Raw genomic sequence first — 25,780 nt, 5'->3', positions numbered from 1 at the left:
GAGAGCAGGCGCTAATGGTAACCCCTCCAGACATATATGAGCGTAGGTCATGGAATATGATGGCAGCTCTATTCAAAATATGTTTAATAAGGTACATGTTGTAGTGTCTTGTGATCCGTGGATTCAACCCCCTCAGATCCTGCCTGTCATGGAGCTGCCTTTTCTTGAGCTGATAGCTACCATGGTTCTTTTGTACTTAAAAGGACCAGCTAGTCAGCTGGAGAGAATAATCAAAAGGAGTTTGATAAACTGCATAGTGCAAATGACATCCCGCATGATAATTTAAACAAGCTTTTTAAGGAGCAGTCGGTAACTAAGATGCAGACTGGACTCAATTTTGAGTAAAATAAAGTGGAAATGCAATGGCACAAGGTGAATTGATTTCAGCTAGTTCTAATAATACTATTCTTTTGGGATGGAAAAGGGTCAGCTGAGATTTGACTAAAATAGACTAGGCTAACCCTGACCCTGCTACTATGAGCCACACCGGCTTCGCCTCATTGGATTGACGTAGATGGAACTACCTCAAAAGGATGGAGGTGGAGAAGTTTCTACTTTTAGCAGCCCACAGTAAATGATTTTAGTAGCTTGAGTGCTTCTCTGAAGAATTTCACACATCTGACTGCTAGCTTAACATCAGCTCCACTCAGACATGCAGAAATAGTCATGTAGCATTGCGTTTTTCCCAGGTCACAGAACCATGGTATTATCTAGTAGCATCTTAAGCTCTTTAAGTTGGGGCAAATACAGACCACATGCATCTGAGATTCCTTATTCTAGTTACACAGACAGCAGTTGTGTTCTGTGGATCCGGTTAAATGCCCACATTTATGTCCCTTTCAGGGGATTAGACCACATCTCAGCCTCATGTGTTCTTTCTTGAAGTGCTGTGTCATGGGACTTGTTAGACCTGGCATCATTGGCGTGAGTCTCCCTTTCATTTTTGATGGATTGCCTCCTCTGTTTTGATATTTTTTTTTGGTTATCTGCTTTGGCCACTGAGTCACTGCTATTCAGTGTCACAGTGCAAGTTCTCCCTATATTAAAGTGATGTACTAATTGGTGATTCCTTGATTGGGTTATTTGATTTACCTGCCAGCCCCTAGTACAGTGCACCATGTGTGCCCAGGGCTTGTAAATCAAATGCTGCAGGTGGGCTTGCATCACTAGTTGTGCCACCCTCAGAAGCAGCCTGTAAAGTGTGTCTCAGGCCTGCCACTGCAAGGCCTGTGTGCAGTCTAGTACTGCCATGTCGACTTGGCAAGTGCACCCACTTGCCAGTCCCTAAAGCTTCCCTTTACTTCATATTAGACACCCCTATGGTAGGCCCAAGGGCAGGGTGCATTGTAAGCATAAGTTAAAACATGCTCTGGTGGGTGTGTAGCATGTCCTAATAGAGAACTACAGCCATTTTCGTGTTTCACTATGGAAGGCTGCCTGTTCTCCATAGGCTAGAAGGGCAGTTAGATTATTAAATTCCTATAATCCTAACTGACTCAGGGAACATTGTAGAAATTCAAATTTAGTATGCCTGAACTCAGAATGATAAAATAAATATTTTAGTAAAGTTGGTTTTAGCATTCTGTGTTTGAAAATATCACTTTTAGAAAGTAGGTATTTTCTTGCCTAACTGCCCAGGCCTACCTCTGCTAGGTTGTGTATTCCTTGTCTTGGCTGGTGAGTGACAGGGCTGGGGGGTTCCAGGAGACAGGCTGGGGCAGCCCAGTGGTGAATAGAGAGATCTGCATCTAGATGGGAGGGAGGAGTTGCACCTGGGACCTGAAGAGGGCTGGGCCTACCATCTACAATGCTGGCTCCACCTCCTGTGGCTTGTCTGATGTCTCTGCCCTGCACTGTGAAAGGAGAGAAGGAATCTTGCCAACAAAGTGCTCCAGAGCTGTGCCTTCGATCCCCTGTGCTGGCTACACCTCCTGTGGGTTGGCTGATGTCTCTGCCGAGTGAAAAGAAGGAGAGAGTCATGTAAACAAAGTGCTCAGGAACTGGTTTGGACTAGGCAGAGGCCTCTCTGCCTTCAGAGAACAAAGGATTTTGGAGTATAAATATTGGGACCCTGATCCCAAGAAATGAGAACACTTCTGGAACAAGAACCTTTTGTCAAGGAGAAAAAACAAGGAAGCTGCAGGAGTTTACTGCCCCTCTGCCAGTGTGCTGTTTGCTGGGTTGGCCTGCAGTGGTATCTTCAATGCCAAGGAAAGGAGAAGGAACTTTTTAAAGACTTTCATCATCTACAGAATATTCTCCAAGGGCTTGTACTGTGTTTGCCTCCTTCTGAAGTCTCATGGATAAAAGACTTGATCTCCAGCTCCCCTCTAAATTTCCTTGCTGGGAATTCTCACCTCCAGACATTTGGGTGTCGCTGGGATCAGGAAGCTCTGTTGTAATATAAGGGTTAACCCAACAGTACTGGGACCTGGGTAGTCAATAGTATATGAAATGGGGTCCCAGTTGATACAATATCAAAGGCACAAAATCACAGTTCATAGAATATAAACAATAAGGGACTTTATGAGAAAAGGAATTTACTTGGAGAGATGTTATTTAATATACATCCTCACTTAGAAATTAATTACCATGATTTCACAACAGCACAGATTAAGACATTTACTACTTGCCCAAGAGAGGGGGGCGTGGGAAGGAAGGAAAGGTGAGAAGGGGGAATGTGTTCAGGTTAGTGCAGAAATCAGACTAGTTGCAAAGAGATATAATATGTGGTCTCATATACATTCAACATTAAGTACCACTTGGACATATATACATTGTCATTCACGTATTTTTGGACTCAAAATAATCCTATCCCATTCTCAGCTACCACAGCCAAACATGATCCGTTGTTGATGGGTAGGGACAAACAAGGGTGTGTCGACGTTTCGACCCCAGGAGTGTAGGCGACGTTGTTGCCCTACAGCAGGGCCTTCCTCAGGACAGGTGGTGGTGGGGTGTCGGGGTAGTCTGTCGGTTTAGTTCGTCCTCTGATGTGTGGTATTGTTAGCTGTCTGTCGGTTTTGTTCGTCCTCTGATGTGTGGTATTGTTCTAGTTTTTAACCCGGCTGGGTTGTGTTTGATGATTTTGAATCTAAGCACTTCTGTAAATTTGTAAATAGTAGCAGATTTTTGTTTGTGGAACTTACTTTACCAATGCCCACAACCTGACTGTAGCCTAATTTCTTTTTAGGTTCACGCTCTCTTGTAATCAGGAGCCCTTGGGCCCATCACCTTTGCTAGACGGAGTCACGTGAATCACCGTGCTTTTGTAGGTATTATGGTGTGGCTTGCATAGCCCCCCCCTTTTATTATAATAAGCAAGTTTCCCAACACTAAATAGTCTCTCCCTATAGGTGCCCTTCTACACTACCCCGACACCCCACCACCACCTGTCCTGAGGAAGACCCCGCTGTAGGGCAACAACGTCGCCTATACTCCTGGGGTTGAAACGTCGACACACCCTTGTTTGTCCCTACCCATCAACAACGGATCATGTTTGGCTGTGGTAGCTGAGAATGGGATAGGATTATTTTGAGTCCAAAAATACGTGAATGACAATGTATATATGTCCAAGTGGTACTTAATGTTGAATGTATATGAGACCACATATTATATCTCTTTGCAACTAATCTGATTTCTGCACTAACCTGAACACATTCCCCCTTCTCACCTTTCCTTCCTTCCCACGCCCCCCCTCTCTTGGGCAAGTAGTAAATGTCTTAATCTGTGCTGTTGTGAAATAATGGTAATTAATTTCTAAATGAGGATGTATATTAAATAACATCTCGCCAAGTAAATTCCTTTTCTCATAAAGTACCTTCTTGTTTATATTCTATGAACTGTGATTTTGTGCCTTTGATATTGTATCAACTGGGACCCCTTTTCATATACTACTGGGATCTGGAAGCTCGGCCTATCGATAAGAAGAGTGTCGCCGCTGAAATCGTCGCATTGCCGGAGAAGCGAGCCTTCGCTGCATCTCCCTGGAAGCGTGTGTTCATCGAAGCTGCCTGCTGTTGCATCATCGGAGAAGTGTGACGCCATCGAGAGAGTAGCCATCGCATCACCAGTGAAGTGTGTCGCAGGGCCTGTCACAGCACCAAAGTACAGAGTCGTCACGAGGCTGCCACGGCGCCTACGCATCATCATCGCAGCATCATCGCATCGTCGCATCAAGGGCACCATCTTCTCGCATCGCAACCTGATCGTTGCATCTCATCAAGTTGCCATCTTCCACACCGCAATGGGCTTGCAGGCCGAGAATCTATGCATCACCTCCGCACCGGTAAGGATCCCAACACATCGCCTACTCTGCGCAAGCATTGAGGCACGACGCATCATCTTCCCCGGATCACTGAACCAAAGCATCTCCCCTTTTGCAAGCCTTTTGTTTACTTTGCGTTATGCATCCAGGTACTTTGTTGAGAATTTTGTCGCATTTATCAACAACTTGAACTAAGAAACTTTTATCATCTTTAAAGCAATCTTGAGTGTGGTATTGTAGATTTTTGTTGTTTGTGGTCTAGTGTTTAAGTCTATATAAAGAATACTTATTTTTTTAAAACCTGTGTTGTGTCCATCTGTAGTGTTTTCACTGTATTACTGTGTATATTCACAAATGCTTAACACACTGCCTCTGAGATAAGCCTGTCTGCTCGTGCTAATCTACCAAGGGGGTGAGCAGGGGTTATTAAGGAGTGTAATCTCCTCATCCTGTCTTAGAAGTAAGGGTCCCTATTTGGACAAAGGTAAATACCTTTGCTAACTAGAGACCCCCAGATCTAACAGGATTGGATAAGTATAGTGCTCCCCCCTGTTCTCGATACAAAGTCCCACATAGGTCGGCATGGGCCTTTCATGAAAGCTCTTGCTTGTCTTTGTCTCCAGATTTTATTTTAGCAGTTTTGACCAATAATTTAGCAATTTGATTTGAAGTCAAATTTTGATTGAAATGGTTCTGGGCTCCAAGGGAGTCAATTGCGCCACTCACATAGGACTCTCACTGGAAATTTTCTTTTATCTTGGATGCCTTGTCTTATCGTTTCTTTGAGAAATCCAGAGGGGCCATCCTTAAGCTTTGTATAATATCCCAAGAACCAGGCTTTCAGAATGTAGAATTGTATAAAAAACGCTTGAATTCCAGTCATATTTATGATGACTGTGAAGCATCAGGGAGGTTAATTGGACGTCTATAACATCTTTTCTGGGCTTTGTCCAGCCATAGGGAAGTATGATCTGGAGTATCAAAGAGCCAGTCATGAGAGTTGGAGAAAATGTGACATCAATTACTCTGCGGATACCAGTAATATCTGGACATTGCATCTTTTGTGCCACTTTTTTAAAACTAATACACAGCTCCTCCCATTGGAAGGAGACACCCTGTTGCACAGCTTTATGATACAGACATGCCAGTCTTTCTAATTTGTCATCAACTTAATTCTTCCTCATTTTGGGGTTCCAAAAAGTATTTTATTATCCATCAAGTTTTCCAAAAAGTGTCAATTTCTGATTATATATCCAACATTAACATGATCCAATCGCATTCCTTCCCCAATGCATTTCGGGCTAGTAGGAAAGCCCTTCCTCAGGGGACAACTCTATAAAAAAGGAACAAATCAGCCTGTCACTAAGTGTAACCAAAAAATTAATTAATATGCATACTAAGAACGACATCATTACATCTACCACCATCCAATCAAGTTCATCTGAAAGTGCCAAGATATCCATGTGGAAATTGAAAAATCGTGCGTGTGTCGTTTTAAATAAGAAGAAATATGATGCACGGTGAAACAGAATCCCGGTGTCTTAGTGTGAATCAATCCTATCAATCAGTAACAATACGTGTCAAAACAACCCCATGCCACAATCACCGAGTGGTGTATTAAGAAAAAAGACCAAACTTTCCGACGTGCGTTAAACGTGAGCGGCATACTCACGGACTGTTAACAAGAACGGTAACGCTGTCTGTAAAACAGAACAGCGCAAGTTAGGACATAAGCATTACAGCCTTCATCTACTTAGTGCAGAGTAACTTGGTCTCGAGCCACGAGTACTTACTGGATGTGAAAGTTAGTAGCGCGCGTAGCCATTGCTCTATCAGGAACCCCGGTGGTGTTCTCCCAAGGTGCAGTTTTTACCGGCTCGTGAGTACATGCAGAAAGTAACGACGGACTAAAACCCAAAACTAAACAAAAACGCGGCGGCCATCTTAAGTGAGTGAAATGTTAATAATGTGCATCAGATATGTAAACAACGTGGTGTGTTTGTTTATAATAAACATCAGATACTAAGATGCATAAACAAATAACAGATTACAGATAACACAAAAATTCCATTCGATCATTGAGACCGTGTGGCTGCATCGATGCCATGTAGCGAATCCAAAAGTTTTCTCTTTTGAGCAATGTCTGTTTGTTGTTGTGAGTGGGGATGACCTGTTCAAGAATGACAAATTTCAGTTGTGCTACAGAATGTTTTTGTTCAACAAAATGTGCAGCCACAGTAGATTTTAAATTTCTTGTTCTTTTATTGCTTTTATGCTCAAGTAGACGAATCCTGATCTTTCTCTCCGTGTGTCCAATATAACACTTGCCACATGGGCACTTGAGCATATAGATCACATTCGCTGAATTACAGGTGGCATTCACTCTCAATTTCACAGGATGACCCTTCATTGGGTGACTGATGGTATTTCCTGGGATACAATTATTACAATTGCTGCAATTGTAACAAGGACGTAGGCCTCTGTATGTGCTGGATTCACTTTCTTTTGTGGGTTTTTTTAGAATCTCCTTCAGATTACGACCCCTAGTGTATGCGAACATAGGTGGTTGTTCAAAGATACCTCTGAAATCCGGTTCGAAGTTCAATAATGCCCAATGTTTGCGAATGATGTTCTTATAACAGTTACTCAAAATACTGTATTTGGAGACCACCACCATCCTGGTGTTTGTTGGTTTGACTGTCGGTTTAAGCAAATCTTCCCGTTTCATGTCTCCAACTCGGTTGACTGCTATGTCTAAGATCTGTTGTGGGTACCCTCGATTTTTAAATCTCTCCACCATGTTGGTGACTTCTTGTTGACAAGTATTCTCCGAAGATACTATTCTTTTCACTCGCATCAGTTGTGATAAGGGTAAATTGCGTTTCAGCCCCGGTCTGTGGAAACTCTGGTGATGTAAAAGTGAATTCCTGTCAGTAGGTTTTCGAAAAATTGTGGTGTGCCAATTTCTGTTTTGACATTGTATCTCCACATCCAGAAAGTGTATGCATGTTCTATCCATGTTCCAAGTAAATTGTATTCGTTGGTTAATGCCATTCCATGTATTGAAAATTCTGTTAGTTCCAACTCTGTTCCTTTCCACAGAATGAAAATGTCGTCAATAAATCTTAAGAAGATTTTACCATGTCTTAACCAGGTGTTTTGATTGAGGATGTGTGTCTCTTCAAACACTTTCATCACAATGTTCGCGTAGGACGGCGCGGCACAATTTCCCATGGCGGTCCCATTTAGTTGATGAAACCATTGGTTGAACACAGTGAAGTAGCTGTGAAAGAGTGTAAAAATCATTAATTCCATGATCAGTGTTTTCATGTCTGAATCCAGATCGGAATTAGCCAATTCCTGTCCAATGGCAGTTATGCCCATGTCGTGCGGTATTGATGTGTAGAGTGAACATACGTCCACTGTACACATTAGCAGATCTTCATCATGGGATGCTTTGATCACTTCTTCCAATTTCACTAGGAAATCTGTTGTGTCCCTTATGTGTGACCTGGTGTTCAATACAAACGGTTGAAGGTATCTATCCAAAAATTTTCCGATGTGTTCATGTATAGATCCCTTGGTGGACACTATCGGTCTAAATGGTGGTCTAGTTGGATGCTTGTGCATCTTGGGCAACATGTATAGCGTCGGTGGTTTTGGATTCTCCGGTGTTAAGTATCATCGTGTCCGTTCATTGATAATTCCTTTATCAAAAGCTTTGTTGATAATGTCAAGTAGTGTCATCAGGAACTCGTTGGTAGGATCCATTCTCAAGGGAGCATAAGTGTTATTATCGCTTGTGTGAGCCAATACTTCATCTTGATAAAATTTGGCGTCCATGATGACTAGCGCGCCACCTTTATCAGCTGTCTGACATACTATATCAGGATTGTTGGCAATTTTTCGAAGTGTGTTTCTTTCAGCAATCGTCAAATTTTCACGTTTGGCTCTGGTTTGAAAAGGTAATTTAAGTAGATCATTTTTCACCATGCTTTCGAAAACAAATTAGAAAGACTGACATGTCTGTATCATAAAGCTGTGCAACAGGGTGTCTCCTTCCAATGGGAGGAGCTGTGTATTAGTTTTCGACTTTCGCTGGTAGGCACAGACAGCGTCCTACCCTGTTTGCACGCTACAAAAGTACATTGTGAATATAAAGGTTGAAATTACGCAGTGCAAGTCCTCTATCTATAGTTTCATTGAACCACTTTTTTAAAACTCATTGCCATGGAAAGGGTGGATTTCTTTAGGGTGAGAAGCTGTGTTACATGGGAAACACACTGATTGAAGTAAACGCCCATGTAATTAAGACTTGTGCCAGAGTCATGATGTCCTAGAGAATTTGACTTTGGCAGTGCAGTTGTTTCTAGCTCTGCATAACATGAATTTGGTTTTAGCTTCATTAACTTTGAGTTTCTTTTCATGGCAATAAAATGAAAGGGTCTCCAAGGATCGCTCAAGCTCTACTGCTGTATGATCGAATAGCAGTGTGTCATCTGCATACTGGAGGCACTTATTGTGTGAGACAGTGAATTTAGGAGGAAAAGTGCTGGTGGAGGCCAGGACTTTGTTGATGTCCACCAGGCAAAGATTGAAGTCGCTTCATAATTAGAGCGATAATACACAATATTCAAAGTGTGTAATCTTGGCTAATAACTCAGTATTTTTGGCCTCAAAAACCTTTTCTTTCGTGAAACAAAATTTATGATAAATCCTCTGGCTACAGTTTTAAAAGAATCCCAAATCATTAGAGGAGAAGAGTCTGGAGTGGAGTTAAAAGAAAATAATTCAGAAGCAAAAGAGGTGAATTGGTGTTCTGACCGACTTTTTCGGCCCTTCCTTGAAGGAAGGTGATTGGAGGTGACTTCAGTCTACTATCATTCTAATGGAGGGATTAGAACCTCAAATAGAGCATATTCACAAGGCGTGTTGATATAATTCCGTACCCTTTTCCTTAGATCAGGGCTTATAAATGTATGTTAAGGGATAGATTCATTAGTATTAGTGATAATCCGTCCTTTTGTAAGAGTGTTAGTATACTTTCCATGGAGTTATGCTTATTTCGGGCCTTGTAGGCCTCAAACGGGAGAGACTCCATCTTTCTTTCTGCCCCGGCAGCTTGAGATGCTTCTAGGTCAAGTGTAATGTTTTAGTTACGAAGTGTTGTTCGCTTGGAGAGAACCGGCTCAGGCTGGCCCTTATCGAAAGACTGTATTTTTCTCCATTCCGAAGACATAACATCAGGCCGGCCGGCTGAGAACATGTCCTTGGTATGGGGAGGTACAAGAATTTGGTGGGTGGCAGGTTACTGGCCGTAACTTTCCATGAAGGGACAAGCTTCCATATTAGCGAAGGCATGAGGTAGTGAATCAGTCAGTCTGTAGGCGGCAGCTAGTCGTTAGCATCAATGCCATTAATTATTCCAGGGCAGACAGTCACCATTTTGAAGTCCGAGAAAGACCGAGAAGCTGATACTCTCCTAGAAAGATTGAAAATCTTTTAGTTGGAGCAGCTGGCGAGCTTTGACATTAAGATCAGAGCATACAAAGTGAAGCAGTTAGTTGAGGGAATGAATACCAGAGTGGCAGAAACTGAGTTATAATATCAAAGCCGAGAAGTGAAGATGGTCTGTGATTGAGAGGAGAGAGGAGTAGTGCAGAACAGCCAGAGAGAAAGCAGCTGATGAGAGAAAGGTTCCAGTGACTTGGAGGGAAGCGGAGGAGACTGAGCATAGCGGTGCAGACGTGTATCCGTGACTGCAGAGGTGTGACCCTAAGACGAGCCAAGGCACAAACGAGAAGGGAACCCAGATGACTGCTGAGTCCAGACTTCATATTAATAAGGTGACGTCGACCCTTTCTTATTAGCGTGCACATATTCTAACCTTTCATTTTCCTTTGCAGGCTATATGTTATAGTATAGTGTTATATGGTTATTGTTACTGTGATAAATAAAGTACCCCAGTTCTTAGTGAACCAGCATGTGCCTCTTGTTCTTGTATAATAAAGGTAACCTGTTCTTCTAGTCAGGTACTGTTTCACGAACGGACGCTACCCCCGATCAGGTAAATGGTAACTGAATAATGAGGGAGAGAGGAGCCCTTGAAATGGAGAATAAGTCGTACATCATATAATTTGGCCATCATTGTGTGATCTATAATATTGTAGTATTGTACCTCTAGTAAATAGTGAGAGATTCCCCAACATGAAGAGCTACCGGTATTCATAGGAAAGTGATCTTCGTTGTGAGGCGGCGTTAATGAGAGCATCAGGGGGGACACTGATGTGTATACCCACAAGATTGTGGCTTGTACGGAAATAAGAGAGAGCATCCGAGGGGGATACTGGTGCGTATACCCACTAGATTGTGGCTTGAGCGAGCACTGGTTGCGGCCAGTGTGTAATGGTAAATAATCAGAACTGCCTTAGGGTAGAATAGTCTGGGTCTGAGTTGCCGTGAGACTATATGGTAAGAGTGTGGTATTGTAGAAAACTTAGGCATGTATATTGCTAACTCCCCATCCTTGGGTAGGAGACATAGATACCTGTTGTAAATAGGTCCTAAGGAGGGAGGTGGTTACGTTCCGGCTGGGTTGGTGGTGCTCTGATGAGCTGATTCTATCTGGTCCGAGAATCCGGTCGTTACAATTGGCTTGTGAAATTAGGATCTGATAATAATGTGGTATTAAAACACCATCTACCAGCATTAGGGGAAAAAGGCAGCAAATCAAAATCTACAAAAACTGGGGCATGGTCTGATATTAGGATAAAACCAATTTCAGCATGAGAAACAAACTGAGACAAGGGTGTACTGAAAAGTATATAATCTATTCTGGATTGTGAATTGTGAGGGGGAGAATAAAAAGTATACTCTGGTACATCAGGATTACAAAGTCTCCAGATGTCAACTAAAGCTTTACGATGAATGGCAGAGGTGAATTGTGAGTGCATCTTGGTATTGAAGAATTTCACAGATGAATGTCTGTCTAATATAGGGTCATGAATCTGGTTACAGTCATCTCCAAAAATAACATAATCGTCATCTAACATAAAGTTTGTCATATATCTGAGTCCAAAACGTATTATCAACATTAACAGGTGCATAAACAATAAATAATACTAAGGGTATTTGTTCAATAAGCAATTTAACAATTACCCAGTGGCCCTCAAGATCAAGTTCCTGAATTACAACTGAAAACCGATGTTTTTTATGATAAAAAATCGATGCACCATTCTAATTTCCTAAAGCTGGGGAAGAAAAACATGTCCCACCCAACCTCTTTGCAGTTTAGCTGCTTCAGCCTCTGATAGGTGAGTTTCTTGTATGAAAGCAACATCAGAATTCAATCTAGCTAAATGGGTTAAGACGCGTTGTTTTTTTATGGGATTATTAACTCCTTTAACATTCCAAGTTACAACTCTAAAAGTAAACCATTAAAATGAAACATGCACAGTTTTTATAAAAGCAAGTGAAATTGCATTCAAGACACAAAACATGAACAATCATTAGGCAAACAATATAAGAATTCAAGTGACTATTACCTAGCGAAAATAAAAGAGAAAAGAAAAGATTGTGAAATAGACTGAGGAATAAGAAGTTGAAAGAGAGAAGTGTCATATGGTTACTACGTTTCTATATATTGTGTTAAGTTAGCATGAGCTTATTAAATGTTTAAACGCAATATTTTCTTTCAGCTTGAGTTTGCACACGACACCTAATTGTTATTGTAGCTTTCAACCTAGACGAAAGATGTGATTTATTTGAGAATAATATGTTATTGCTCTAGTATCAGTCGTGCTTGGTACACTTGGTACAACTGTCTGCACACCGATAACTGCACACTCTAAGAATAACCTAACACAAGGTTGCTGAAGGCCTGATCCTCGCACCACGTTAGACATAACACAAATAATGTTGCTGCCAACATTAGGCTCTACGCGGGTTTAAGATAGAGTTACAGGGAATGAATTAACACACTTGATGCTTCGCATGCAGAGAGCTGGTAGCTGTTGATGTGATCTACTCCTACTGAGAATTAGAGGTATGGGCCCGCCCTGCTAGAACCCAAACGAGACCTTCTTAGATATAATATAATATACTGAATAGGGTGCGCGAAATATAGGTGATACAGAATTCTATAGATTTTTGCATCATAACATGCTATCACCTTTTGCTTATTATGGATTAGTGACTATGCTGCTAACTCTGATTTTTATAATATGTATGTTGGTATTATACAAGATACTGCGTTTGAGAACTTTGCATTGAAAAATATACATTTCAAACTTGCACGTGTGTTCTTTGCCTCCCAGTTTCGGTTTGTAATGATTATATAACGAAAGAGTGTTCATGTGTTCCACGATACCTGAGGTACCCTAAGTTCATGTTCTGGATTGTCTGAGTCATTGGGAAGTTATTACTACCGATGAGACACTGTAGCTAGCTTGGTAAGGGGATTTCTGAAACAAAGGTGAGTTTTGGGTCACCCTAACTCACCCAGGTTCTAGATCTCTGTGCACAGTTCTGTGGGAGAACGGAAACCCTGCTACATGGCGCCCATACGTTGATTGGCCTTATATCATGACACTCGAGTAGTATATCATTCAAACCTTAACCCCTTCATTCCCGTTTCCGGAAAACGGCAGTGCCGGAAAAACCTACCTATTTTTTAAATAGGTCTTTTTTCAAGCTTGAATCTATCTAAAAACGGTTTCATTGAATTACTACCCAGTTGTGCTACAAAGTAATCTTTGTTTATTCACTTTCCTGTGCTGACATGGCACAAGCCGTGGACATCCCGCAGCATAGTCGCATTGCGGTGCGTGACCATTTGCGGGCTTATAATGTCCCTATGGAAGGCTTGGCTGTTGTTCTAGTGGTGAGTGCGGAACATTCTTACCCATACGAACTATTTTATTCGTGGGTGACATTTCCGGCGGTGAACGCCAATTCTGGTGTTTTCCACACCTACACTGCTACGGCTGTACCGGCTGCGTATGCTCCGTACAGAGCGCTGGAGGTTCCTATTGACGCTTGGCAGCATGGAGTTTGGTTTGGTGGCGCCCTACCACACGCTTTAACCGCTCCGAGGTTGGGTCCTTTGTCCATTCCGGGCACTCCTTGGCCCGCTTTGGCTGGATTCACTCCTCACCCTAATCGCGCCACTTGCAACGTGGCTGATCTGCGGCAACTTCATGAAGTCGCAGTGGAAGTGATTAGAGCGCTTGTTCATTAAACTAGCCGTACTGTTCAAGACGTAGCCCCTAGGGGTGCACAGCTTCGTGCAGAACAGGCTGGTTTGAAAATCAATCCTGTCATGGTGAATTCCGTGATGGGCAAAAAGCCGCAGGACAAGGATGAATTTCCGTTCTGGCTTGCAGAGAAATTCGGCCAGCTAGAAGCTGTGTTTCCTAATACGAATGCCGGTGATAAGCACCGGATTCTTACACTAAGTTTACCGAAAGATTTGGCACCTGAGCTTGTTGACTGTGAGACCTGGGGTAAGACTTTTGCAGCGGTCTATTCGAGGTGCTACGGCACCCCGTCTGTGACCAATCTGGGTGCGGTCCTTAAACGTGTTCAGGATGAACACGGACCGGAGTCGGCGGTCGAATTGGGTATGCGCCTGTGTGGCTCCTTTGATGTGGTTTGCGATCTAATCCTTGCAAATGTCAAGGGGGATGCAGTGAACTTTCTGGTTGCTAACGCTTTAGCGTTAATTCCCGAGGCCGAAAGACCCCGTCAGTTGGCAAGGATCATTGTGGCTGCTTATAAAACGGTTGGCCGCAATGCGAAGGGGCTTAAGGCTTTTCCTGATAAAGAGAAAAAGCAGCCCCAGGGTCAGACATCGGAAACTAGTGGTCAACAAAAGTCCAAGAAACAAAATTGGCCTAAAAAGCAGAATCAGGGTAAGCAACAACAACAACAAACACAGGTTTCTGCTCCTGCGTCTCCGTTGCCTGCGCAGTCGGATCGTGTTTATGATTTGCGCGACCGCGCGATGATTAAAGCGCCTGAGAGGTTTCAGGCTTCTGACCAACGCTCTCCTCGTTCCTTTCAGGACTCATCGGCTCCGTCAACCGGTGGTGGAGGGGGCGGCAGGGGCCGGGGTGGCCAGCAAGGACGTGGTCAGCCCCGCCCGCGTAACGGTGGAGATCAGCAGGAAGGCTCTACGCCCAAGAAACCACAGTTTGCCACGAAGAAAGTCGCCGCCCTGACAGCGCATCGTTATGCCCCAGATAGTGAGAACGCGGCTTCGGAATCTGACGTGGGCTCTGACCTTGCTGGACAGCGCGGCGGAGATTACCATAGTGAGAGAGGCCCTCCGTCCACTGTTGAAGGTGACAGCGACTGACACTTATGTTGTGATTGAAACTGCTGATACGCATGTTGCTCCCCCTGAACGTCTTTTTGAAATTGTCCTGTTAATTGAAGGTGACATGCAGCGAACGGTAAAAGGGGTATTTTGGGAAAATCTCTCGTCTACGTATGACATTTTGCTTTCGGAGGCTGACTGGCCCCCACCTTTTGTTCTCGCAGCTCCGCGAGGGGAGGAGGTAATCCTGCCCAGTTTCGCGCACACTGTACCGAGAGTAGAAGCGCTGCATTTTGCAGAAGAGTGGGCTCTGGCGCTTGCGCCGGCTGTGTACCGCAATCAGTGTGGCTGGGATAAATTGTCACCAAGCCACGAGATTCCTTTATGGTCTCAACCGCAGCCTCAACCTCAATATCCCATACGGCGTGAAGCAAAAGCTTCAGTCGCGGCTATCCTTGAACAATTGGAATATCAAGGTGTAATTGAAACGTGTGTGTCACCGATGAATAACCCCCTTTTTACTGTAAACAAGCCGGACGGCTCATATCGTTTGGTTTTGGATTACCGGCATTTAAACTCGCATTGCCGTAACTGCGCAGTACAGAATACTCATGGCTCTGCTTTAGTGAATAGTCTTGAGCGTAAACGGTTCAAAACCACGCTCGACATTTCCAATGGTTTTTATGCACATAGATTAGATGGTCTAAGTTCCCAATGGACCAGTTTTACATGCGGCGGTGTGCAAAAAATGTTTCGGCGTCTCCCAATGGGCTATAAGAACAGTCCAGGAGTATTCTCCGCCTGCATTGTCTCTCTTCTGGAGGGCATCGACCAGGTTGCTTGTTCGTATGTGGATGACATTTATCTCACAGACGACGATCTTTGGGAGCATCTGTGTCGAGTAAATAGCATAATTTGTAACTTTGCTGACATTGGTTACAAGTTTAACTTTGCAAAGTCGCACATTGCAGAGTACACAGTGTTGTTTCTCGGTTACGAGCTTAACAACGAGGGAACAGGGTTAGCCCCTCACTTCCTGGAGAAATGCGCACAATTGCGCTCTCCGACAACACTGAAAAAATTACAGTCTTTGCTGGGATTTTTGAATTTCGGGAGAACTTACATTCCGGAATATGCCCAGCGTATCAAGCCTTTGTATGCTTTGATACAACCATCTTTCTCCAAATCATGCTGGCTGCCTGAGCATTCAGCCATTCTGCAGTCTTTGCAGGCTGATTTGCTCGCTTCTGAATACTTACAAAATCGTGATAACCAGACCAACCTGGTGATAAGAATTATCCCTGGGGCAGTGGGTTTCACGTACCTGACCTTTAATGAAGGAGACACAGTACCTATTGCTTACAAGTCACACTTGTACACTTCGGCTGAATTGCGTTTTTCCACTGTGGAGAAAGTTTTAACGGCTGTGCAGATGGCAATTCTTAAGGAACGTGCCCTGTCACAAGGAAAACGCATGTTGGTTGTTACCCCGTGTCCTGCCTTAGAGGCGGTTACGAAAGCCAGTGTACCTAATTCCAAAGCTTTGCACCCTCGGTGGATTCAATGGGCTGCATCCTTGTCGTCCCAGGATGTCACGTTTATTTTTGACGCCACTTTACGGTCGCAGGAGTTTTTACAGTATGAATTTGTTCATCCTGCTCCTTTAGCAATGCGGCCGTTGGAGGATTTCCATTGCATCATTTACACTGATGGTTCGGCGCAGGTTGCGCATGGCTCAAAACATGCCTACGTTTCCGCTTGCGCCATTGTGGTCGGTGCCATGGTGAACGATGAGTTCAAGTCCAGTGTCGTGCACACGCAGATGCTTGGAGACTGCACCGCACAATTAGCAGAGCTTCGTGCTCTGATGCTTGCATTGGAGTACGCAGATCCTAGTGTGATGACTTTGATCGTAAGTGACTCTTACTACTGTGTTCAGTCTTACAATGAAAACTTGTTCTTTTGGATTCAGAATGAGTTTCGTGATTCCAAAGGTAGCACAATAAAACATAAAATGATCTGGGTCCGAGTGGCGGAACTTAAAGAGAAGTTGCCACTCGTGTTTGTGATTCATACTCTCGGTCATCAGCGCGTGGGGGTCCACGCTGTTGGCAATTCGCTTGCGGATGAAGCAGCAAAGTCAGCGGTATCAAAATACTTAGTTGCAGCAGTCACGAGGTCCAAAAGCAAGATAGATGATGACATCTTGGCAGCAGTTGCTGCGACAGAGAAGGGCAGTAAATATCCTGCGGGGTTCCCTTCTAAATACACATACCACTTAAGTCCCGATAAGGTTCCTTATGTGAAAATCCCTGATATTGGCGAACGTCTAGTTCCCAACTCGGATCGCAGGGCTACTTTGATTACAGCGGCTCATGAAGGTGTGGCGTATGCGCATGCGGGCGTCTCAGCCACTGTAACTCAGCTACAACAAAGGTTCTGGTGGCGGGGACTGTACAAACAGACACGCGATTATGTCCTTCAATGTGATATTTGCCAGCAGATTAAGCCTTCAACTGCTGCGCGTCCGCCTCAGACACAGTTGTACATCTCGAATAAACCGCTTGGATGCGTTTATTTAGATCACTGCGGTCCCTTTTCTTCTGATACTGCGTACAAGTACATCTTAGTAGCAGTTGATTCATGCACACGCTTTGTGTGGGTATGGCCACATCGGAGCGCTGATTCACGTACTGTCATTAAGGATTTGCGAGTCTTTGTGGGAATTTTTGCCTGTGGTACCTTCCATTCGGATCAGGGTCCGGCTTTCGCCTCTAAGGCGTATAAGGATGCTATGGTTTCGTTGGGGGTCCAAGTCAAGTTTTCGAGTCCCTACAGGCCCGAGGGCAATAGTGTAGTTGAACGAATGAACCGCGACTTAAAGCAATCTTTGACAGTTCGAGTTATAGGCACTGGCAGAAACTGGTTAGCCCACCTCATAGGCGTGCAGCGTGTGCTTAATAATATCCCTAGAAGGTCTCTGGGTGGGCGGACCCCGTACGAAATGCTCTTTGGTATCAAGATGTATGTCCCTGACCTCGAAGGGCTAGACTGCAAGGCCCAGGCCACGGCCTTTGACGTAGATGAACATTGCAATGTTTTACAGAATCTACAAAAGACCAGAGACAGTCTTGCAAAGGAACATTTGCCCTCCACATCGGATGATGCGCTGCAGATCCCGGTAGTTGGCTGGCTACCCCAAGTTGGAGAACTGGTTCGAGAGAAGATCGATAACAAGAAAGAGTTTGGTCCCTCATATCGTGCACCGGTTCGAGTTCTTGGAGTGAAGGGCACAAGAACAGTCATTTTACCACCAGTTCCAGGTCGTAAGGAAAACAGATTTATTTCTATTGACAATGTCAAGACACACAGGGTGGCCGATTCTTCATAGCATGACACCGGCTGTATCCTGTCCTTCCATGGTGAGGCACTCTGTGCTGGCTATTACATCTGGTGCAGAACAGGAGGTTTCCCTTGAGATGCCTGCCATATCCAGTCCTTTATTAAATACTATTCCTGTAACTAACATTGATGAGTTGAACTACACCTATCCTGCTGATTTATCGATGCCTGATTTGCAGACTCGTTTGGCCGACCAGTCCAGATTCTCTTTTGACTCTGTTTCGGAACCTTCAAAGAAACCCTGAACTATTGCAAAATATGCCACGTTGTTTAAAAAACATTTTTTAATTCCCCCTTGGACATACATTTGGTTGATCCTATTTTCATTTTACCTTTTTATGTCAATTGGTTTTGTGTTTTATTTTTTCCGCCTGATCGATGGTCACTACGTTAAAGAAAGAACAGGAATTCGGTACCTTAATGGAACATTGGCCCCTCTTTCCTCTTCACATTCAGCACACAGACTGAAACGAAACTTAAATACAATTAACATTACTGCTTGGCCTGTTCTTCATGGGATTGTGTGGGATGCGGTTAGGTTTCAGATACATGGTCCCACTGAAGTGATTAATGTTCCAAATGTGCTTAGAGTAAACATGGGAGATGTGATTAAACAAAATATACGTTCTGATGATTGGGATATTCAGGCCGTAGAAGCATTATTCTCTGATTTGAAGTACTATGCTGCCTTCGATGCTGAGGATCTGTATTTAGATTCTATTAATTATGGTGATTTGTTTTGTTTTCAACACTATGGTAATCATTTTTTGCATAAGACAAATTCAAGGAGGGTTGCTGTAAATTATACACAATGGGAACATGGCCCTGCTCCATTAGGAGGCAGCTCCAATACATTTCTGAAAAAATACACTTATTTCACAGATTATTTTAAAATGACACAAAAGTCCATGTCCAAAGTTAGACTTACCGATACAAAATTACTGTATTCGAAGACCTTTCTAGACAGGTTGGCTGTAGAAGGCTACGAGTTTTGGAAAAGAACAATTGACCTTAAATCGGTTTGGGGTACCAAGGATTGGCAGGTACAAGGCACTGAGGCTTTGCACCGTGCATGTCTCATCCCGAATCACATGTTGTTTTTAAATTCATCCATTTTCCAAACAACATGCTTTGGGATTGGCTACTTCTAAAAAATTAAATACACCGACCATCCCAGATTTAGAGGAATATTCAGGTTGGGGTAACTTTACTGAATTGTCCATTCATGAGTTGCAAGCTCTATTGCACAATTCATCATTTAACGTTTCCAGTTTGGATTCCAAGGGTTGGCTGATGTGGCATAGGAGTGCTGATTCTTGCCAACGTCGTTTTCTGGGTTTGGCTGAAGGGTTCACAGAAGTCAGACCCGATCCCCGTTTTGAGGAAGATTATACTGTCACAAATTATTCTGTGGGGAAGCTGTGTCAGAATTGGTTGCAACATTCCACATTAGCTGCAGTTAAACTACATCTGTCTCAATTAAATGATAATGTGGATTTGAACGATTTTATAAAAGGCCCAGCTAAAGGTAGATCTAAACGTTGGCTTTATGCGATTTACAATGAAATTTGGAAAGTTTCCCAAATTGAGGCTGCTAAGCGCCTGAGAGCTATTGATCAAGCAAATTTAGAAAAAGTGCTTGCAGTTGTCGATAACAGTATTAACACGCTTTCTTCCCGAATTTACACGTTAAACAATATTGTGTCTTCTGTTGTTGACATTGTACATGATGAAGTGTCCGTGTTATATCATGGTCAAAATCAATTGCGTTCTGTGATGCAGTTTGCTTGGACACTACAGACTCTGAAGTCTGGTCGAGTGCCTTGGAATTATATGAACGTCTCATCACTATTTGCCCCATTTAATTTGACTGAAAAACAGCGCATGCTTTGAATGAGAGATGCATCATTTTCTATGTTACACATTGAAAAATTAGAATCCTTGCCCTTTTCTGTGGCTGAGGTGACTGCTGCTACATGGCTTATCCATGGTGTTATTACCTTACCTTTTGCTCTGTATAAATTTACAAATTGTATGAAATATATGGCTATAGGGCGATATGAACCATTAGGCAGTGCGTTCCTCCATGAGAAATGGTCTTTACCATACACTTACAGATGCCTAAAGGAGGGGAATGAAGTGAATCTGAATGGTGAAGAATGTACACAGTCGCCTGACCGCTCACTAATATGCAGACACATCCAGTTGCATGGTTCTTGTAATCAGGACAAGCCTAATTTGGCCTGTGTTTTGAAGGGGACACCGGTTCCTGCAATAGTTCCCACGTTCACTTAAGTGTCCGTGTTATATCATGGTCAAAATCAATTGCGTTCTGTGATGCAGTTTGCTTGGACACTACAGACTCTGAAGTCTGGTCGAGTGCCTTGGAATTATATGAACGTCTCATCACTATTTGCCCCATTTAATTTGACTGAAAAACAGCGCATGCTTTGAATGAGAGATGCATCATTTTCTATGTTACACATTGAAAAATTAGAATCCTTGCCCTTTTCTGTGGCTGAGGTGACTGCTGCTACATGGCTTATCCATGGTGTTATTACCTTACCTTTTGCTCTGTATAAATTTACAAATTGTATGAAATATATGGCTATAGGGCGATATGAACCATTAGGCAGTGCATTCCTCCATGAGAAATGGTCTTTACCATACACTTACAGATGCCTAAAGGAGGGGAATGAAGTGAATCTGAATGGTGAAGAATGTACACAGTCGCCTGACCGCTCACTAATATGCAGACACATCCAGTTGCATGGTTCTTGTAATCAGGACAAGCCTAATTTGGCCTGTGTTTTGAAGGGGACACCGGTTCCTGCAATAGTTCCCACGTTCACTTTATTGTCCAACGGTAGTTATTTACTTTTGAATAACAAACTGTGTTGTGGGTTACAGGTCGGTATCGCTTATGTGGTAATCGTTTCAGAGAGGGTGGTTTGTTGCAAGAATGTGTTATATCCACCCACGCATGGGAATTCAGATGTTTCAATTTGGCCACGAATACCAACCTTGAAAGCCGAGTTCAATGGTTTAAGCCGTATAAGAGCCCTATTGTCTCAGAAGCAAGTGGCCCTGAGCTCTGCCCGCGAAACTTATGTCCTTCACATAGCTAACACACGCACAGAGGTGCAGGCACTTTTAAATACTGATTTGCCGTTTCATTTCTCCGAGCTGGTTCATCAAATCTTCAATGCCTCCTCCACAACAGGCCTGGCACATTTTTTTTAATTGGTTAGCAGTGGTCTCGTGACTACATTTGAAAAAGTATTTGGTATTATCCCTGCGCTCTTTCATTCTATATTTGCAAGCCTGTTTGGCGGATTTCCTGTTTTGCTGGCTTTGGCTGCAGGCGTTCTGGTGATATTTTGCTTTCTAAAACATGGATGCCCATCCTGCGCAAGGAAACGCTCAGCCCCTACTGATGCAGTTTCGCAACCGGATGCTTGATTACTATGGCTCCTTGCCGCTTGAGACTTTAAGCACGGCTTTTGGATTATCGTTCAGATTTTCCTATTTCACATGTGTCCAGCCCGTGTTTCATTGCCTGAGCTGTGATTTTGACTGGGCCATTGATTTGTGTCTCTGCTTACCGACTTCTCCTGACGTCAATTTTGATCAGCTGATGAGCCCCGTAGTTGCTCACGAGTTGGTTTGTTCTGGCGAAAGGGTTATGGCTGTGGCAGCGATGCATGGACTAATGGGTCAGTGGGACATATTCGCAGCGGCGCATGACTTTCTGGCACATAGCGTTCTCGAGAACCCACTGAGTTGTCCTCTCATGTTGCTAGAGGAATCGGTGTTGGAGAAGCACGTATGTTCTTTCCCATTGCTTAATTGGATGGCTGAACTGTTTTCGGATGATGAGAGTGATTTCATGTTGGAAGCTGTAGCTACCTATTTTGCATATTCATTCAACCCATGAGTGACTTTGAAGACTTTCATTATTATGGCACGTGACTTTTTAGTAATTCTGAATGGTGCCTTTTTTAAAACGAACATTCGACTTTTATATGTTCTGGGCCTATGAACTGGGAGTAGGCCTTAAGTTCGACTTTTATATTTTGTGTGGCCACTATAGGCATTCATACATATTTTTGTTATTAAAATCTTATATACATTTACATACATTTAGCTTGGCTCAATATCATTGAACTCTGCTTTCATGTTTTACCTCTCATATGGTATTAGCTTATGTTTTCTCTTTTTTAACCAGCCTCGGATCATTGGGGGGGTGTCATATGGTTACTACGTTTCTATATATTGTGTTAAGTTAGCATGAGCTTATTAAATGTTTAAACGCAATATTTTCTTTCAGCTTGAGTTTGCACACGACACCTAATTGTTATTGTAGCTTTCAACCTAGACGAAAGATGTGATTTATTTGAGAATAATATGTTATTGCTCTAGTATCAGTCGTGCTTGGTACACTTGGTACAACTGTCTGCACACCGAGAACTGCACACTCTAAGAATAACCTAACACAAGGTTGCTGAAGGCCTGATCCTCGCACCACGTTAGACATAACACAAATAATGTTGCTGCCAACATTGGGCTCTACGCGGGTTTAAGATAGAGTTACAGGGAATGAATTAACACACTTGATGCTTCGCATGCAGAGAGCTGGTAGCTGTTGATGTGATCTACTCCTACTGAGAATTAGAGGTATGGGCCCGCCCTGCTAGAACCCAAACGAGACCTTCTTAGATATAATATAATATACTGAATAGGGTGCGCGAAATATAGGTGATACAGAATTCTATAGATTTTTGCATCATAACATGCTATCACCTTTTGCTTATTATGGATTAGTGACTATGCTGCTAACTCTGATTTTTATAATATGTATGTTGGTATTATACAAGATACTGCGTTTGAGAACTTTGCATTGAAAAATAAACATTTTAAACTTGCACATGTGTTCTTTGCCTCCCAGTTTTGGTTTGTAATGATTATATAACGAAAGAGTGTTCATGTGTTCCACGATACCTGAGGTACCCTAAGTTCATGTTCTGGATTGTCTAAGTCATTGGGAAGTTATTACTACCGATGAGACACTGTAGCTAGCTTGGTAAGGGGATTTCTGAAACAAAGGTGAGTTTTGGGTCACCCTAACTCACCCAGGTTCTAGATCTCTGTGCACAGTTCTGTGGGAGAACGGAAACCCTGCTACAGAAGTATAAGAGAATTACTGATAAAAGTAGTAATATAGAATGTAAAGAAATAGATAAGAGAAAAGAAAAAGGGGGAAGCACGGGAAAAAAACATCTGAGAGAGAAATAAATAAAGAACAAGGGTCTAATCCAATTGTAACAGTTGACAATGAAAAAAGACGTCAAAAAGACATACCACAAGAAAACAATGAGCCTGGGGCTGGTGGAACCACATCAGGAAGGTTGCACAACGGACTGAAAACTCCATAAGCACGCGCAAGGGGAAAAAGACCTTCAAGTGAAACATGAAGACATGTAGGGCAAGGGGTCACAAAACTGCATCTAAGGGAATTCAAAAAGAGGAAAAATTAACATTTGAAATCACAACAAAGTTCAGAGTACAAAATACAGAGTACCAAATACTGAATTCAAGATGCATCAGGGATGAGTAAAGAAACAACATCATGATAGAACTTCACTCCATATGTAGAATAAGAATGTTTAATAGTTATGCTCAAAGAATGTCCATTAAATCATTTCTACAAGAGTCTAGAAATTGCTGAAGCATCACCGGATCTTCATAATTCGTCGTCTTATTGTTGTGAGTTACTTTAAATAGGCACAGGTGGAATAAGCCATAGGGAGCATTTAAGGACCGAAAAGCAGGCCTCATCTCCAGAAACTTCTTGCAACGATCTGCGGCAATTTTGGCATAATCTTGTGCAAAGAAGAGATTAGCACCGTTCCAAGTGATCTTCCCTTTCCGCTTGGCAGCCTGAAGAACTTTGAGCAGATCTGCATATTCCAAAAACTATAAGATAACACCCCTAGGTTTTGCTGTTGAAGAAGAAGAAGTTCACCCCAAAACTTTTCGCATTCTCCTAGCCTTTTTCTGCAGCCTGGTGTTGGTGATTTTAGGCCTCTGAGCACTTTAACCCTGTGGCCCAGTGTAAAATGAGTTCGCTCTCTGTGTATGTGTGGTGAGATTGGCCTGCCCTCCCATAGGAATGCATGGGGGATATGTGTGTCCATGGTAATTCCTGGTATGAGAGGAGTGCAGGGCGAGTTTAGTATGTATGAACTCGTGAGAATAAATGCTGTGCAATGGTGTGCGCAGATTTATGGTGACTGGTGGAGAAGTGCCACTTTTAGAAGCTGGCATTTTTGTGTACTGTGTCTGCCTGCCTGATGTGAATTGCATGTCTGGCTTTTGATTGACAGGAGATGAGAAGTGCGGGTAGCTCGGGAGACAGGGGGTGTCAGCCCAGTGGTGAATAGAGAGCTCTGCATGCAAATGGGAGGGAGGAGTTGCACCTGGGACCTGCATAGGGCTGTGCCTTTCCTTCACAATGCTGACTCCGCCCCCTATGGTATGTCTGATCCCTGAGCCCCCACCTGACAAGGGAGAGAGGAGCTGAGCAAAACAAGTGCTCCAAAGCTCCCCTAAACCAGTTCTGACTGGTATCCCTGAGCCCTGTGCTGTGACACAAAGGAAAAGGGCATATATATATAGGAGCTGTGACCCCATATGTGTGTTGTTCACTTGACTGGAAGGGGGGGCCTGCTGCTGGGGCCCAGGAGGGACCGCCATGGGGGCTACCTCCCTGCTGGAGGGCCCTGTGTGCTAGCCCCTGGGTCCCGCTATTCCCCTGAACCCCTCCTGGACTTTTGCTGTGGAGCTGTGGCTCCTGAATCTGAGGAGCACTGTTATTGCATTTCCTCCAGGAGGAAGGAGGGCTAGTCTTTACTTTGGGAAGCCCCTGGCTCTGTTGCTGAGGAGCGCTTTACTCTAAATTCCCCTGAAAGGGAGAAGCGTGGGCTGCACAGCGCTGTGCTGCAGCCCCCTTTGGAGAGGGAATCCCAACGTAGGGATTCCCCCGTGATGCGAGTGGGATTGCGGGTGCCTACCCCGCGTATGCGTTTTGTTTTCATGGCTGGTGCCCACCCCGCATTCAGCCTGCTTCGTGGGTGCCCACCCCACCTCGAGGATTAATTCAATTAGAGGGAGCCTACACCTCATTGCCGCCAAGAGAAGACCTGTTCCGCCATTATCCGCGGCCTGCCCGGTTGTGGGGGAGCCTGCAGACAGAAGCAGAAGAGGCCAGAGCGTGACTGGCATTGGAAAACCCTGGTGGGAGCCTACCCCACGCCGGAACGTACTGGTAAGGACGGGCGCCTACTCTGCCTCCACGTGCTCCATTGAGAAGTCCCGGGTCCCAGGAGGGGGCCCGGGTGAAGGGAGGAAGATGGTGTCTGTTCAAGCAGGGCTCCCGGGTTCCAGTGGGAGCCCTGTGTATGCCCGTGAAGCCGTAGAGGTCTGCATCGGCAAGGGGGCAGTGGCTGTCGTACACGCATGCAGCCTGTAGCGCCCTGAGCCTCGCAGGATCCAGGAGAGGGACCAGGCAAAGAGCAGAGCCTGTGGTGATGGAGACGGAGGGGGGCGCGAGGCACAGTGTCTTTGCCTGCCACCTCCGCCCGAGTGGAAACCCCGTCGAAGTCTGCCAGCATGAGGAGATCCTCCCCGAGACCAGTTCGGTGAGTGGGGGCTAGGGGGGCGCATTGTTGGTACCGATCGCAGCACTGTGATGGTGTGGGTGCTGAGTGATCCCACAAGAGAGTGGGCCACTC

This window comes from Lissotriton vulgaris, chromosome 8 (assembly GCF_964263255.1).
Source record: "Lissotriton vulgaris chromosome 8, aLisVul1.2, whole genome shotgun sequence".
Classification (NCBI taxonomy): domain Eukaryota; kingdom Metazoa; phylum Chordata; class Amphibia; order Caudata; family Salamandridae; genus Lissotriton; species Lissotriton vulgaris.
The sequence above is the reverse complement of the archived record's forward strand: the minus strand, read 5'-3'. Positions refer to the sequence as shown.